Source organism: Crocuta crocuta, unplaced genomic scaffold, assembly GCF_008692635.1.
Source record: "Crocuta crocuta isolate KB4526 unplaced genomic scaffold, BGI_CrCroc_1.0 scaffold7, whole genome shotgun sequence".
Lineage (NCBI taxonomy): Eukaryota > Metazoa > Chordata > Mammalia > Carnivora > Hyaenidae > Crocuta > Crocuta crocuta.
Genome location: NW_027531904.1, coordinates 11226491 through 11226861, shown reverse-complemented (window position 1 = coordinate 11226861; position 371 = coordinate 11226491). Strand labels below are relative to the sequence as shown.

The 371-nt window shown below is 67.7% G+C and overlaps 1 protein-coding gene across 1 annotated transcript in view; it reads right to left on the bottom strand.

The window, feature by feature from the left end:
- Nucleotides 1-371, bottom strand: part of RASGRF1 (Ras protein specific guanine nucleotide releasing factor 1) — a 91702-nt gene that overhangs the window by 55352 nt on the left and 35979 nt on the right. The window lies entirely within an intron of this gene.

Here is a 371-nt window from a genome sequence, read left to right as displayed (position 1 = left end):
TGGAGCCCGCCGGCCTGGAGACACAGGACAGCCCTCGGAAGGGACGTCTGAGCCACCCTAAAAAGCCTCCATCCACCCGATTTGGGGATCAGACAGCAGCAGAGCTGCAAAAACAGAGCCAAGGGGTGGGGCCCCGGACCGGGGGTGCCCTGAGCCGCACCTGGCCCGGGACCTCTGGGACCCTCCCCGGCAGCCTCCTTCCTGCCACTCGGGGCGCCTTTCGCGGGGCCTCCCACGGAGCTCTGGACCCCCATTCAAGTGCTGGCACCCCGGTTACTCCCCTGTCTCTGCCGCTCTCAGCAACGTGTTCCTGGCTCCTGGCATGGGGCTGGGCGCTCAGCACAGGCTTGCTGGCTCCGTACACGCAGGAG